The sequence below is a fragment of the Rhinopithecus roxellana genome, chromosome 5 (genome assembly GCF_007565055.1).
Source record: "Rhinopithecus roxellana isolate Shanxi Qingling chromosome 5, ASM756505v1, whole genome shotgun sequence".
Lineage (NCBI taxonomy): Eukaryota > Metazoa > Chordata > Mammalia > Primates > Cercopithecidae > Rhinopithecus > Rhinopithecus roxellana.
In genome coordinates, this window is record NC_044553.1 from 169,144,678 (window position 1) to 169,161,572 (window position 16,895).

Below are 16,895 nucleotides of genomic sequence, written 5' to 3' on the forward strand. Positions count from 1 at the left end.
TCAAGATAGGATAGATTATGGTGCAATAAAACATAATCCAAAAACCTGCAGTTGTGTAAGGCATTCCAGGTCTGTTTCTCTCTTATCTTCATAGCAATTACAGGTCATGCTGTATGTTGCTGTTATCTCATTCTGGGGCCCAGGCTGGCTAAGCAACCACACTGGGGAACATGGGGAAGTACACACTCACTCAGAAAGTGTCTACCTCAAAGTGGATGTCACTTCTCTCACATTTCATTGGCCAAATCAAGTCACATGCCCATGCCTGAGTTCCAAGGAGGGCAGGGGATTGATGGACAGTCATGAAGCTCAGCACACATGCTTACCTTCTCTACTCAGAAGTTCCTTCAGTGCCTCCCAGCACACTAGGGCCCCACTCCATCCTGTCTGATGCCAACTCTCTTTCTTCAGCTCAACTTTTCCAAAGTCTCTCTCCTCTCCCACCCCCAGCTAGTAATAATTTTCAGAATCTTCATCATTAGCCACCATATCTCCACTCCCTTCCATTCATCAAAGATAATCAAGGCATCATGTTTAAACCCAAAGTCTAAGGTTCCCTTCCAATTCTGGATTCATAGGACTTATTTCTCAGGACTGTTTAAAAAGAGAGCTTACAGCGGGGTTTCTAGGCAATGGCACTCTTGACATTCTAGACTGGATAATTGTTTGTTGTAGGGGGTTGTCCTGGTCGTTGCAGGATGTTTAGCAGCATCCCTGGCTTCTACCCACTAGATATCTGTAGCACTTCCCAAATTATGACAACCAAAAACATCTCCTGATTGCCAAATACTCCCTGGGAGGAAGGGGACAAAATTGCTCCCAGTTGAAAACCACCAGTCTACAGAAGTCCCAGCCCATTGCTGCTCCTTGCTAATTATTTATTTATATTACATGAATCTACTGAGTGCTTGCTAAGTGTCCACCCCTTCATCAGCAAACACATACTGGGCACCTACTCTATGCCAGACACTGGTTGAAGGCGAGAGGTCCCAAGATCACATAGGTGTGGTCCCTGCCCTCCAAGCACTCACATACACTGCAAGAAGCCAGCAGACACGTTAAAATATAAGTTCAGCACAATACAATACATTCATGGCTTTGTGAGCAAATTGCTATGGGAGCTCAAAACGGAAACCTTTGGCCGAGAAAACTACACAAAGAAATTAAGAACACTGAAAAGTGATGATGCTTCATGTTCATACCATACTTTGTAATTTGCTGTAATTTGCAAAGCACTTTCACATGTGTTATCTCCCTTGATCCTTAAACAACCTTGAGAGGTGGTTGCTGCTCTCCCCATTTTGCAGATAAGGAAAGCAAGGTTCAAAAGGATTCAGTGACTTCCCTAGATCTGCAACAATTGAATGGCAGAAGTGGGACTAGTTCTGCCACTAGTTGGGTGCCCCAACTCCAAAATTGTTTCATCCTGTTCCCTTGCAGAACTTGGGAAGGCTGCGGGGAGCTGAAGGACCATTGATGCCACAGCAGGACAATCATACTTCCCACACCCATGTACCCAAGGCAAAGGTGCCTGGCCTCAAGCAAGATTAGGACTGTTAGATCAGGAACATGGAATATAAGGAGAAGAGAAATAGTCAACTCTTTTCATTTCAAAATAGAACTTTGGTACTCATAGCAGAGACAAATTCTTGAAAGATAAGGCTTTTGATTTGCAAAAACTGTTGTTTTTTTTTTTTTTTTTTTTTTTTTTCAGTTCTAGAAGCCTAGTTTTAGCATCATCAGAAGCAAAGCTCTGAAGGAATTGGGGCATAAAGTCTAGATTAGAAAAAGGAGAGCTGGAGAACCAGACTGCCATGCTGCCGAGATTAGACATGGATAACTAAGAGGGGTGGGGTGGGCGGAGGCAGAGGTGAGAGCAGCAGAAGGAGCTACTGATATGTGAGGCGGGGACAAGAAGTCACATGCTTGACTCCTCCTGTGGTCTAATCTCAGTGGGAGAGGAAGTATCAGACCCAGAAATCTCTGGCCAGTTTGGGAAACAAGAAGGGAGGGGCCTTGGGATGACAGCAAACCTTAGAGAGAGATCCCTGTCCAGTGGAGGAGCCCAGACATATGGAGCAAGAGAGTACCACCCACTCACCCTGGTGCAGAGAGAATAGATGGGCTTCTCTATGCCCGTAAGGAGAGGGGCAGAGGGGTCACCTGAAAGGCAGAGCCTCGCAAGGGTCTCACAACAACAGGAGAAGATGTCCTGTGAGATCAGATGAGGACACTGTCACGTCCCAGTTGATGCTAGCAAGGAGGGGAATAACTGTCCGAACACCACACTGGATGGCAGATGTCAGCGGATGCTGACAAGTGAGTCTCATTGGAATGAAATGGAGAACACAGTCCAGCAAATATCCAGAGACTCACTCTGATTTGAACAGGGCATGTCACACGTCCAAGCCCACTGAACCAATCACTGTGGTCAGAGAAGTGAGTGTTTCAATTGGAGGGAGGCTATTCTTGCTCCACGTATGTTCTTTCCCAGTTTCTTCCCCCAAAGGCAACCACTCTTTATGGGTTTCTTGTGTATCTTTTCAGAATGAGAAGTCCTCCATTCACACGAACTCATCTATGTGTATGTGGTCCCTCACTTTCTTTACTCAGTGTCAGCCTACCATACACATTCCATTACACTTAGGTTTTTGACTTAACATATCCTAGAGACTTCATATCTGCTCTTACGAAAGCTGCCAATGACCTCCCTGCCATCAAATACTCTCTACTACTCCGCAGCTGAGTAGGGGAGCCAGGTGGTGCCAGGAAAATCCACTTCTTCTCCTGACTCATGGTCCTGTGTTCTGTCCCATGCCCATGCCTGCCCAGCACCCCCTGGCCACCATCCTGTATGAGCCGATCATGTCCATCTAAGGCACAATCTGGAAGCAGATGTGAAGACATGTCCTCCCACCCCTCATCACAGTATCTGAGCCCAGTAACCTGAATGCAAGCCTTCTTGGAAAAAGGGACCTGGCCTACACCCCTCACCACTCAAAGTGGGGTCCATGGACCAGCAGCAGCAGCTGCCTTGCCTGGGCACTTTTAGAAATGCAACATCTTAGGCCCTTTGCAGAATCTTGGTCTTTATTTAAACAAGGTCCCCAGGGGGATTCTTGGGCATATTTAAGTTTGAGAAATGCTGGTCTACACACCTTCTTCTGAGCACTTGGACTTTTCCAGCCCAAGAGGTTTCTAGTTCACAGGCTGTTCCTGCACTTTGCTGCTGATATCAATACTCTCATCGCTGCTGTATTGGGTTTACATTTAAGGATTCCCAAAATAAACCTGGCCCTTGTGTACACAGAAATGCTAATGGCTCTCCTGGTTGCAAGGAGGTGAGTTAGGGAAACCATGATCCTTTTTTGCCATCAATGGCCAGAAAAGGTTTGCAGGGGCCTCTTAGATATTCCTGCTTCTGTGCTTCCCTCACCTCCTGGCACGTGATAGCTGCTTGCCTTTCCCCTGAAATACTGTGTTTATAAACAAAGCCACGTGTGAACCATAAAGGGAAGTCTAAGTGGGATCCCTGCACTACAGGGCCCAGCATCTCCGACGGAGGCAGCTGATTCTCAGGAAGTGATGAAGGAACCATCCAGAATGGTCAGCCCTCCCTCCTGGGGCATTTTGGATGAAATGCCACCCTCCTGGAGTAAAGGAGAAAAGCCTCCCAGCTTTTACTATGGTTCTTGGTTCCTATCCCCTGGCGCAATTTAATTTCTTAAATAGATGTCAGTCGCTATTTTTTTGATAAATGGCTGAGTTTTTAACACGTGCTATAGACCCTTACCTGCTCTATAGAAAAGAGCAGGTAAGGGTCATGAGAAAGCTTGGTGAAAAAAAGAAAGAAAATAGGAAAGTTTTTATCTTCTCACTATTTAGCTCAAAATTATAATGGTAGGAATACTTCCTAATTCTACAGCAAGGCAATGTCTACCCACACCATATGAGTCCATGAGAATGTGTGTTGACATTACTTAGTGGGGGTGTGGGAATGGGAGATGGGGTTGGGGTGTGTGGGAGGAGGTAGGCAGCTTTGACCATTTGTGTTATTACTAAAAAGTTCAAATTAAAAACAAAGCAAAACAATGTACTATACCACTTCCTTATTTCTTTATTTTTTGTTTTGATGGGAGTTAACATAAAATAATGCTGACCTAGCTGAAATCTTCAGAATGTGAAGTCGACATCAGATCTCCATGCACCATATTTTTGACTTGCAAATGCCTTCCAAGAATAGCTGGAGTGTCCTTATTAAGCCCGGCTTGTGATGCATCCTTACTTAGCACCGTCTGCTCCGGCACTGTATAATTCATGGACTTGCCTTATGAAGTTAGGGAAGGATGGAAACTGTGACCAGCCCGTGAACCCAAGCTGACACTTCAATTATTTTAAAAGGAACACAGAGAAAGCTGAAATCTGACCGGCCTCTCAGCCCCATCCTCGGGAATGCCCAGCTGGCCTTTCTTTAGCCAGGTTCCAGGTCCATCTGCATCAATGCCGGGGGCATCATATTCAGCCAAGGGAAACTGTCATCTTAGTTCCAGGCTTATACTCAGCGATGACCCGGCATCTCTGGTGAGGATGCGGCAGCTCATTAAACAAGCCTGCAGGTCCATGGTATTTAGAGTTGAGTTTCATTAATTTTAGCAAACAAGGATGAGCCCGATCTTGGTAATAATAATCACGATAGTTACCATATATGAGCTCTTCCAGGCTGCCAAGCCCAGTACCAAGCATCATTTAAGTATTACCTCATTTAAACCATATAGCACTTGTCCCATTTTACAGAGGAAGAGACTGTGTCCCAGAAGCTGCCCTAAAGCCACAGATAATGGCAAGAAAGTCCTGGATTCAAACGCAGGTCTATTGGGCCCCAAAGCACATGTTCCTAAAGAGTGCTCTGGAAAGGGAGTGCCCTAATGCCCAGGGCTGGGCATGACTGTCATGGGAAGAAAATAACAGAAATGTTACATATGCTTTGAAATCTCATTTCAAAATGTCTATTTTTGCACAATTTTCATACATAATATTATATTTGAATGTACACAGTGAATAAACAAAGATATATATATACATGTATTGATGACTGTGTGGTCTGATTTTTGTTTTTTTCTTAATTGTAAAGTTTTGAGACCACTGCTCTTCTCTCTTCCCTCGTACTAACCCCTGACCAGGGTTTTCCACAGAGGGGTTCTAGGCAACCTGGCCCTCTCTCCTCAGAATCCTTTCTGAGATCCTCATCTGAGACCCCTTTAGCTCCATGTGGACATTGGCAAGCTTGACTTCCCCACCCACCTGGCACACGAAGAAACAGACGCATCTACAATCTGAAGACTACTTCTAATTTGTGGTGGGAGCTCTGGTCAGTCACGCACCTCCCTGGGTCTCAGCGTCCTTGTTTGCAAGTAGGAGGGTCTTTACCATAGTGGTCTCGGTCCCGTCAGGACCTGTGAGGCCGAGGCTCCATGCCCAGGCGAATACATGTTCTCCTTATGTTTCATTTCATAAGCCTGCAGCTTTCAGAAGGGGCCACACTCCTGCTGCTGCCCCTCCAGCCAGGTGTGTCACCTTCATGGTGATCCTGCCCCTCTCCAGGTGTCAGTACTTTCCTCTGTGCTGGGCGAAGGAGGGGCTGTAGATTATCCCGGGATCTAATGAACTAGGTCATGCATACCCTTGGAAAATTCACAAGAACTCTCTAGATGAACCTCACATTCCTTGGCTTCTGTCATCACAGATGCAGTTTAGTGGATGGCAGGGGCTTCTGATCATTCAGAAGGTATTTCCTGAGCACCTTCAGTGCAAGGCACTGGGTCTCAGCAGAGATTAAGCATCCAGACTCCTGAGGAGTTTCCATTGCAGTGGGAGGACTGAAAAGAAGCAAGAAACAATCTAATAAGGATAATTCCCACTGGAGTTATGGACCATGAAGGTCATATAAGAGGGTCACCTGCCCTGGGGAATGGGGGCCACCATGAGCGGGGTGGTCTTGATGAGAAAGGGTGCCCTGCATAAGGTCAGAAGGAAGAGCTGTCTGAGAGGAGGAAACAGTCGAAGCAAAGGCCTGGGGAAAGAACGTGCTTGGTTTATTCAAGGGACAGAAGAAAGTGCGGAGTGGTTGGGGCTGAGGGAGCAAGGGCAGAATGTAGGCAGGGCTGTATGTACAGCCAGGTTATAACTCAGTGCAAAGAAAACACCACCCATGGGTACCAGCACTGCTGCCCCAGACAGGTCCAAACTCCCCTTCGAGATCTCTGCTTGGTTTGAGCATCCAAGGGAGCCCTTGCCACTTAAGACTAAAGACTGGGAGAACTAAGCTAGAAGCTTAGGTCATGCAGATGGCCCACCCCATCCCATCCTCTGCTCTCTGACTTGGCAGGCTCTCTTCTCCCACCTCCAGGTCTCTCTTCCATCAAAAGGGGGCCTGGCAGCTGCTACTTTGGTGGTGATTGAGATGTGCCTGGCAGCATGTCTGCAGCGACTATCTCCTGGACGGTGCTCTGCCCCTGTAGTCAGCCACCCAGCCCCACCGGGCTGTGAAGCTGGGAGCTCATCTCGAAGGGTTTCCTCCTAGCTCAAGGCAGGCTAGCCAGGGGAAACCAGCATCTCAGCTGAGGTCCTCTCCTCCCTCTGGGTGTCTGGAAGCACCAACAAACCCTCAGCTGTCAGGGTTAACAAAGTGTGGAGGCAGGGCAGGGACACAGAGATTGCAGTGTTCACAGCCACCACCCAAAGAAAGTGGCACAGAAATGCAGTCCCCAGTGTGCCTATCAGCCAGATCCAGCCCCTACACACACAGGGCCCAGGGAGAGGCAGGCTTCCTTCAGGAAAGGAAGGCTGGGTCATAGTTGCTGGGGGTGAGAGGGCACTCCAGAGATGCCCCACGAAATGAGCAGGCTGACAAGAGTAACCCCAGTTCATACTGCGTACCCACTATGTGACAGGCTTCACACTGGGCTCTCGACACTCAAGCTCCTTACCTTACTCCACCTTCACTCAGCAAGCCTGAGACTCCCTGGTTAGTACCACCCCATTTTACAGATGAGGAAACTGAAGTTCTGAGAAATAAACTAACAGCCCTCACTGCGCTAGGAAGTGGCTGAGGGGAGATGGAGCCGGCGTGCTGCCTCTGTCCCATCTCTGCCTCTTTCTCAAGGCCTAGAGTCTGTGCTGACCCTTTGCCAAGGTCAGGCCCAGATCAGCTGCATGGGGTGCAAGCAGGGACATGATCTTGATGATTGATGAACTTATAGCCAAATTGCAGAGACAAGAAAGCCCTCAGGAAATGATTCTAGGGGAGTAGAATGTGGGGCTGAATAAGGGAGAAAAGCACATTGAACTTGGGAGTCAGATAGACATGGATTGGGACCTGAGTCCTCTGAACCTCGGTTTCCTCACCTGTAAAATGAGCATCATCCTGAGTCCTGCTCAAGGTGGTCCCTAGGCACCAATGAGTGCTGACAGAGTACTCAGCATGCCACGAGCATTGAACGAATGCTTCCTTGCTTCTTTCTTAGCATTATTTTTCTATTCTTCAAAATAAATGTAGTAAGACTTTGGAGAAGGAAGGACTCCATGTGGCCTGGAATCGTCAGGACAGGTTTCCTAGAGGAGATGCGACCTGGGCCGCCACTGGACTTGCTGCATCTGATCTCAAGCAGAGCTGAAGGGGTCATTATTTGCCAAGTATGCCATTGTTCTGAGATTCAGTTTCCTCATCTGTAAATGGAGATAAGCGTAACTAATTTATCAACAGATCACACACACAGAGCTGTCCAGCAGGATGGAAGGAAGTGAGGAGCCCAGAGATTTGGGTCCAGCCAGAGTTCTGCCACTGTGGTGTTACCCTAGGCAGGTCACACTTTGTCTCTACGATTTTGTCTCCTCATCTGTGAAATGGGAATTTTTATTTTGAAGTCACTGGATGAGTCACTTCATCTCCCTAGGAGCTGCTTCTTCATTGGTAAAATGACTTGCCTGTAGCTCTCCATGTTTTTTTTCTCTTGAGTTTAAAGCCCCTGTGGCTTGGATTCTAAACTAGGGTCCACCCTGTCCCCATATCCTCCCCACCCACCATGCCAGCCAAGATGATATACCCTTGGGGAACCGTGTTCAGGTCCAGAGAGAGAACAGAAACGCTTCTGAGCCATATCCTCTTTCCAGATGGCCTTTAAGAGAAATAAGAGGGACAGGTAACAAGGAAGAAGAAACTGACCTTGCAAACATTAAGAAAGGTAAGCCAAACTCTCCCAGCTAGCTGCTGGCAGGATTCCCCCCACCCCGTCAGCTACAGATGCACTTCAGAGCACTTCCTGTCTCATTTGGGGCAGGGCTGGCCAGGACGCTGGTGCAGCCCAACCCCAGCCTGGGTGGGGTGCTCCGACCACAGGTTGGTCACATGTAAGGGTAAGCAGAGGACTATTTTTAATCAATGGTTAGGAGCCAGTGGCAGGTGACAAAACCTGGTGAGCATGAGCAGCCACAAATGGGCCCTGAGCTCCTAGGCATGGAACTCTCCCCACTCTTGGCTTCCCACTTCCTGGGGTGCATTACTGTCTTACAGCCCCACCCCACACCACCACCCTCTCTCAGTGGCAAACTAAACACAGTCCCTCCTAGCTAGACAGGGGTCTACAGCTGGGACGCCATCAGTGGGGTGTTAGGGTTAGGTCGTTTGCCAAGTTCATTCAGGGTTGTGACACTCAGCTTTGAGCACCTCCTGCTATATGGAGGGCTCCTCAGAAAGGGAGGTCTGGAGACTTAGGGCCCAATTTCCCTAGTCTCTAGAACAGAGCTCCACTTTCTAGGGAGCTTTCTCCAGTACCCTCCCCACCATTTTTTCCAGCATCACCTTCTTCTTAGTAGGAGGAGGAAAGGCCACAGGAGGAAGTAGAGGAGGGTGGGCAGGAGCCAGCTGGGGGGTCAAGAGGGATCAGATGGGCACACAGCCAACTGATGGGGCTGCACACACCAGCCTGATCCTCTTTCTGCCTCTTCCCTCCTCCTCCTTTCTTCCCCTCATAGACATTAACTGAGCAGGGGCTCTGTGTCAGCCCTGTCTGAATTCCTGCATATGCACATTTGCCTCACACTCAGACTGCACTCTGGCCTGCTCTCCTGCTGATGCAGAGGGACCCTGTGGCGAGGGAGAGCAGAAAGCTCCTCAGCCTATGAACCCAGTCACTACCACAATTTTAGAAATGTGGTCACTGAGGGCCTGAAAAAAAGCCTTGCCCAAAGGCTTTTTTTCTCTCCTCTTGAGACCAAGGCTCCTGCCTGCTGAGGCTCAGGAGGTCCTGGCCAGGCAGCACGAATTCCACGCAGGGATATCCCTGGGGCCCCTGCTGTGCACCCAGCACTGTGTTGGACTGCGGGGACATAGGGTGAGTCAGGCCTGATCTGGGGATGGGGACACAAATGCACACAGAGTCAACTCACTCCTTGGTGCCTGAGGGGAAGCCCTGGCACTGGAGGCGCTTAAGGAATGCCCAACGACCTTTCACACCACAGAGGGCACAAGCCCCCTGAGGCCCAGGGTACCATTGGCTTGCTCTGCCCTGCAACTGCATGTCAACACGGAGCCGGGAGCTGACCTCTGTTTCTGAATCATTAGCTCCTGAGTCGAGGGAATGTGGAAGAAGTGTCTGGGGGTGGGAGTTCACATACTCATTCAGCAGCTGGGTGGCCCCTTTTCCACTGGGCAGCCCTACCTGCCCCTCCCCAGCTTCCCCCTTTCCCAACACCCTCCCACCAGCACCGTCCTGGGCTCCTGCTACTCAGGGTTCAAAAGACCAGAACACGAGCGATGGAATGTCAGGACAGCAGGGCAGAAGAAGGATTCAGGATAGAGTAGGTCTTGCAGGGCCCCCACCCCCACCATGTGGCAACCCAAGGGTATTGAAAAGCCTTATGGTGAGCATCCCAGCACTGAGGTCCAGAGAGGTGCAGTGCCTTGCCCAAAGTCACACAGCTAAGAAGGGACAGCAGTAGGCCCAGAGCCCTAGTCTCTGCTCTCATCTCAGACTCCACCCACTCTTGGACACAGGTGGCTTCCCCAGCTGGTTCCACACGCTGGGTGGACGTCCAGGCCTAGCGTTCCTACAGCTCAGAGAGTGCCTGGTGGGGGCGGGGAATGGGAGGGTGCAGAGAGGGAACAGGAGAAAACAGAAAGTGCCAGTGATTCACATTTCAAAATGTCGTGTTATTCCAGGCGCTTTCTCGCTTTGCCACCACCTTCATCCACCCCCCACTTGCCATCTTGAGAACCGGCTGCAGGGTGGCTGAGGCGGGGGGAGGAGGCTGAGACCATCATCTAGGGAAGCTGTGTTTCCACCCTGCCCACTGAGAAGCCCGAGGGTGAATGAGCAGTCGGATGAGCACTGAGCTGGGAACCAAGGGGCCTGGGTGCCAGCTCTGGCTTTGGAATTGGTTGCTGTGAGACCCTGAGCAAGTCCCTAGGCCTCTCTGCACTTCCTTTACATACTTCCCCAGCACGTAAAATGGGGAAGTGGGAAGGGTTTGTGGCTCCCATGATTAGTTGCATATCAAAACAAAACAAAACAGATTCTTGGACTGCACCCCCAGAGATTCTGATTTTATATGTTAGAGATGAGGCCTGGGAGTCTAATTTTAAAGCACACCCCTAAACCCCACCCAACCCGGTGATTCAGTGCAACCAGTCTACTGAGGCATGGTTAGAGAGCTCCTGGCTATATGCTTCCATGCGGTATCCAGTCATCTCCAGGACTCATTTACTTCCTCCAAAATGCCCTCCTGGATTTACCCAGCCCTACCTGCCACATCTAACCCTCCTCACTTCTGGCCCTGCCTCCCTGCCCATACTCTCCTAAGGCTCCTTAAAAGCACGTAGTCATTTGTGCCTGTGTGTGCACGTGTGTGTGTGTGTGTTCTACATGAGCTGCGTGAGCAAGATGAACCTCCCACACAGCACAGAGAAGGTTGCTCAGCACTGGAGCCGACTGGGCCCCCATTTGGAACTGGACTCTGCTGTGCAAGGTTGGGTGACCCTAGGGAAGAACCCCAGCCTCCCTGGGCTTCTGTTGCCACATCCCTTAGAGGGCCTAGCCAGACCCTGCCTCACAGGGCCACATGTGAGCCTCCCCTGAGGTGATGTACAAAGCACTTCCCGCGGGGCCTGGGGAGGGCTGTCAGTGGTCAGAAAGCAAGCTGGGTGAATGGTGGACTCTTCCAGAGGGACACGTGCTACCCTGGGAGGTCTGGACCCCTTCTCCCAATGTGTGCCTTTAGGCAGATGGCTGCCAGCATAGGCCCTCAGTAAAGAATGGGTCCACTCCAGTATCATTCCGGGTGGAATTCCCCCCAGGTGGCTCAAATGAAGAGACATGGACGGAGGGGCTGGTGACTGAGGTGGGCAGGGGTAAGGAAATCCAAAACAGATGGGGAGGCTCCTGGACTAGAACAGCTGACAGCTGTCCCCAGTCCACACCTGCAGGGCAGGGCAGGATGTCATGGCCAGAGCCCAGCAGGAGTGGGGTCCATGAAGGAGGGGCCGCCCAACAGGAGTGCAGTCACAGAGGGAGGCAGCTCTTCCTAGAGACATGCATCCCAGAGGGAGAAGCAGAGGAGAAATCGCCCAGCCCCTCTCTCCTCCCACTGTTGTTTCTCATTCTGGTATCTCCCGCTGGCCAAGCCCAGGCAGTGGCCAGAGGCATGGGCAGCCCTTAGAGGTCCCCTCCTGGGGCACAGAGCAGGGCAGAGAAGCAGAGACAGTTTGCCTGGCAGGTTGCAGGGAAGAGCAGGGAAAACAAACAAGCAGCTCCTCGGGCAGCCTCTGCTGCCTGGGCGTGGGAGGTGGGGCCTGGCTCCTCAACCCGAAGATGGGTTTGAGCCTCACCACTGCCACACACACAAAGGGCGACATCAGGAAGTCCCTTCTCTCCAGGTCTGTTTCCTCATCCTTAAACCATAGAGGCTAAACTCTCTGTCCTGAGCCACCTCTTCCAGGCGCGACCTGTACTTCCCCTCCCCTGCCTTTTCAAGAGAGGACAGAGCCCTGCTGGACAGGAAAATGGGGCTTGGAGAGGAGGGAAGCGTAGCAAATGGAAAATTAATTCTGGGCGGTAAAGAGCAGAGGCTGTTGTTTGTGATGTATAACTTACTCTTTGTGTCAAACTGTGTACTGTGTATATCAGTGGGATGGCAAGAAAACCGAGATCTATTACTTAGAGTTTAATCTGTTCTCCGTGTTGGAGAAGAGAGAGGGAGGGGGAAAGAAGACTACAACTTTAATCACAGGCCCGACTCTATGTGTCAAGCTGCTCTCGGGTGTGTTAGTAAAATGATGTCGGATCACAGGCTTCCCAGACAGCTCTGCACACTGCGGCTTTATCTGCCGAGCCGTAAATTAGCACACCTACTTTACGCTCTTCAGGTAAAACCAGTAATTTAACTGAAAAATACACACATGCACACATGCACACAGAGCATGTCGGGGAGAGCTCAGGAGAGGCGGCTGCCCCCCTTGAGCATGAAATAGCTAAAAATGAGCAAAGCGGGATGAAAATGACACCTCGGCTGTGCCTCCTGTCATTAGTGCCTGGGCTCCTGGTGCCAGCCCTGCAGCCAGCCCACCTTCCTTTCTACCTGCCTCAGTGCCTCCCCGACCCCCACCACCCCTTTTCGCCATGAACCGTAAATTACATGCTGACACCTTTAATTTGTGCAAAGTATGCCTGGCTGCGCCTGGCACCAGCAGCCGGCTGCTATAATAAGGTCAATCTATATTCATTGTCGCAGCACTTGATGTGCCAGATAACACAGGGAGGGAGCGCGGTGGTGGCTTCTCCGGGCTGGGGGGTGAGGTGGGGGTGCCCATTGCCTCTCATCGCGGCCTGGCACCAGTTGGCTCATCACTTATGCATGGCATGAGCGATGTTATGATTGAGCTAATCACCATCAGTTATTCATCCGATGGCTGCCTAGAGACGACAGTAGCACACGCCTGCCTGCCCAAGCCAGAGAGGGAGGCCCCTGTCCACTCAATGCCACAGAAAGACCACCCAGGGGTCTGATTGCCCTTTCTGAGGAGTGGCCCCAGGAAGGGAACAGCCCAGGATTATAGACTGCTAGGCTTGAGGAGGAGAAGCTGCTAAGGATGCCCTGTGGGCAGGCAGGGTCATTGGTGTGATGTCTCTGGATCCTAGGGCCCAGCCAGGGATGGACATCTCACTGATATGTCACATGGCAGAAGCCCAGGCTTTGAAGTCACAGCGTTCTGGGTTCTAACCCCACTCTTCTACCTCCAAGTCGTAAGAGCTTAGTCAAGTCACTTAACCTTTCTGGGCTGCAGTTTGTCAACAGCATAACAGGAAAACAACTCCATTCCTGGCAGGAAGAGTGTACAGATGCAAAATATGGAATATGTCTGACGTAGCAGGCACTCAGTCAATGGCAGCTGCTGGTATCAGAGCCCTAGTGGGTCTATTACATGCCTGATTGGGTGAATGTCTGCTTTCAACGGGGAATGCAGATTCAAAAGGCTCATAAGGAATGGGACTGGGACCAACAGGTGAGCCCATTTGAGACAATACCCCCTGACATGAGGTTATGTTGAGACAGGTCTCAGCTTCTGATGTGTTTGAGTAAGAGGAGACCCAAGAAGCATCGAATCCGTGGCTAAGGAAGGCCAGAGGCAGGCACGAACCAAGTTCTCAGCCTCGAGCAGGCTGGAGGCAAAAAAATGAAGCTTAGTGGCCCCAGCTTATACAGCTGAAGGGACTTGGAGATTGTTCAGCCCAACCCTTCATGCGAGAGATCGGGCAACAGAGGCAGAGAGGGAATTGGCTGGTCCAAGGTGGTCCAGCCAGTGTGGGGCAGGACTAGGGTCCCGGACTGGGCTTCTGACTTCATAGCTCTTCTTGCTGCTCTACAAGACAACCCCAAAGAGAGGCAGAGGACCATCAGACTTTGAGGTGATGCCCTTGGGATTATCTGAGCCTTCTCTCTTCCTGGACGTTCAGTCAGGGGTGTACAACGTATGCTCCTAGCTCTGTTCATAGCCCTGTAGGCAGTGGGAGGGACGGGTCAAACCCTCAGCTTTCAGTGGATCCTCAGCTTCCTTAGCTGCACAATGGAGCCAAGAGCATCTGCTCCTAGGAGCTAATGAGTAGATTAAGTGAGACCACCTGGGCAGACCGGATGAACACTCTTTTCGCTTCCAGCCAACAAGCTTAGAGTCTAAAGAAGGTAGCCGGGCTGATGGCAGCCTAAGAGGTTACCTAAATCCAGCCATGCAAAAGCAGCCAAGTTGAACAGTTAATTATGCGGCCTGAAAACAGACTCAGCAAACACCTCACTGTCCCGGCAACATGCTGGCTCTTCCACTGCCACACCTTTGTCCACTCTATACCCTCGCCCAGGAAAGCCCTGCCTATCCTCAGAGCTCCCCAAATGCAGCTCATCCTCCTGGGTCCTGCTCAGATCTGCTTCCTCCAGGAAGCCTCTTCTCTCTCCTGGGCCTCAGTGATGCCCTCCCCTACCTGCAGCCCCCACCCCTTCCTGACCGAACGTGGGGCTCCCTCTCTAACCACAAGTGATTAGGCCCCACATTAGAAGCACTGGGCGAATGAGCCATTATTTTAGAGCTAAGCAGGCTTAGGCCTCTCCGGGTTTGTACTGCTGAGTCACAGAATGGACAGGCAAAGGTGGCAGTGGTGTGTTCTCGGTGACCCCAGGCATCACATTCCAGGGCAAAGTTTCCAGCAATGTTTGGGCTCTGAAGGGACCATAAGGGCCAGGCCAATGGGCATCTCTATGGAAACTGGTGCCTCTAGGCTGAATTTCCCCCATCTCTCTGGCATTTGTTTAAAGAAATGCAAATGTTCTCGCCAACCTGGGCTTGTGCCCTGTGGTGTCTTCCTATTGCAAGAAGGTAATGTCACTGTCCCACCTCTGCCCAGTCCCTCTCTGCTCCTGCCCCCCAAGGCCAGCTCAGGGCTGGTGGTTTTGTGCATCTTCCTATGTAACACAATTACCCACACACCTGTGCTGCGGGCGCCTGCCAAGCCACAGCACGGTGTCCAGTGCTCAATCGCCCTCGAAATGTGTTTCATCTCTTACCTGCAAAACTTGGACAGCGTGGAGGGCGGGGCCTCCCACCACAAGTGAGGCCATCAGCCTCCCACTACCAACTGGTGGGTCTGCCTGGCTGGGCACTCCACGCCCATCAGCCCAGGCACAGCCAGAAAGCTCCTGCAAGTCCAGGGCTGAGCCCACACCCCTCATCCTGTAGCATCCTATCACCCACTCAAAAGTGACCATGACACCATTTCGCTTCTGAGGAACTTGAAACCACAGAGATGAGGAATCTAAGCCTCCTACAGAAACTGAGACCTCCAGCCTCCAGGAACAGCACCCCGTCTCTGTGCTGGAGACTCAGACCCTGTCATGACAAGCAGCCCATATTCTCAGCCTCTGTTTTGAACTCTCCCTAACTGACACCCAGCTGCCCCCAACACACCAGTTCCCCGTTTCCTCTCCCATGCCCCCACAGACCCTGGAATTGCCTTTCCCAAAACATTTGCCCTCCCTTTCCTTTTCAAAGTGCCATCCTCTCTGAATCCATGTCCCTAGACTTTACCTCTCACCACTGCCCCAACGGGTTGCACCTCACATTCATCACAGACTTAACTGACACATCTGCCCTGTCTTCCTCCCCACCCCCATCCTATCATCAGTTTTAGTGACTTCAACATCCACTTTGCAGATCCACCCAACACTGGGGCCTCTCTCTTCCTCTACCAGAATGGTCCAACCATTTGTCACCCTCCTCCCCACCTACTCCCACGGGCATCACATTTGGTACCATCATGAAAACGGCACCATCCACACAATCTCCACTTCAAGCATCCCACCGGGCGACCACCTGTCATCCTTGCAGATGACAAGCGATCCCTCTGCCTCGCCAAGCCCTCCCACCCCTCACCCTCCTCTGTCACCACCATCAGCCCTCTGCCATCACATCCATCTTTCATCTTCTTTCCTCCCCTTACTTCTTCATACTTAAAGATCATGCTCAACCTGGGTTAAATCCAACTACCCACCTACTCAATGCCTGTGCCCACACAGCAAAATAAAGGTAGAGAAAACACAAACTGGCTTCCTCTAAATTCATAGCCTGCAATCTCAATTGGGCCCTAGTGTTGTTCCACAGCACTGCTACAGTGTCTTGCACTTCCCCATTCTCCAGAGCAACTGTCTCAGCCTTTCCCCTCTCCCCACACCTCTCACTACCCCCAGCCTCGCTTGCCTCATACTTTGCTCAGGAAATAGCATCAATCAGAAAAGTCATCTTCCCATCGTGAAAACTGGCAGCCTCCCACCTGCTCCTGTGGATGAAGGCCACTGCTCTGCCCAAGGCCATTCCCTCCATGTGGATCTTGGATCCCACTTCTGTCATCTGAACCATAGATACCTCCTCTTTCTGCACATCACCTCCTCTTTCTCCATTAGTCATCCATAACAGGTTGCTCCAGGATCTCCTATGATAAACGAACAGCTCCATTGGGCTCCACTTCTCTCTCCAGCTTCCATCTCAATGTTCTGCTCCCCTCCACTGCAAAAAGTGTTTAAAAAATCGTCTGCATCTGCTGCCTCCACTTTCTTAGTGGGCATTCTGTCCCCACGGCTTAGCTGACTCAGCCTTCATCATGTCACCACTGACCCCTAAGTGTCCAGTTCACTTTCTTTTCCTTTCCCTTGACCTTTCAGCAGTGATTGATTCAGGAGCTCTTCCAACTTCCTATGATGCTTTGTACTTGGCCTCCACTGCTCCCTATCCTGGGTTTCTTCCTACTCCCTGTCTGCTCCTTCTCAGTCTGTTCGGCCAACTCTGCCTCATGTCCCAGCCT